Here is a 221-nt window from a genome sequence, read left to right on the forward strand (position 1 = left end):
TTTAGGCAATTACTGAGAATAGGGCTGGACCATTCAGTGGGGTGGGATGATCTGCTCATTTGACAGGAAAGTGCAAGGGAAATCAGCAATAATACATTTGTAGGTCTCTTTGATGTCTTATTGCACAGATGAAAATTTATGTTGCAGTGAGTGTCATTTTGAGTCCTTTATAAGATGGGATTGTTTATTTATTTTTTTTATGTTATGTGTTTCAAACTTTT

At 34.8% G+C, this 221-nt stretch overlaps 1 protein-coding gene across 1 annotated transcript in view; it reads left to right on the forward strand.

Moving 5' to 3' along the window:
• Positions 1–221, forward strand: part of LOC119593401 — a gene marked incomplete at its 3' end in the record, with an annotated part of 20,365 nt that overhangs the window by 1,088 nt on the left and 19,056 nt on the right.

This window comes from Penaeus monodon, chromosome 32 (assembly GCF_015228065.2).
Source record: "Penaeus monodon isolate SGIC_2016 chromosome 32, NSTDA_Pmon_1, whole genome shotgun sequence".
In the NCBI taxonomy this organism is placed as follows: Eukaryota; Metazoa; Arthropoda; class Malacostraca; order Decapoda; family Penaeidae; genus Penaeus; species Penaeus monodon.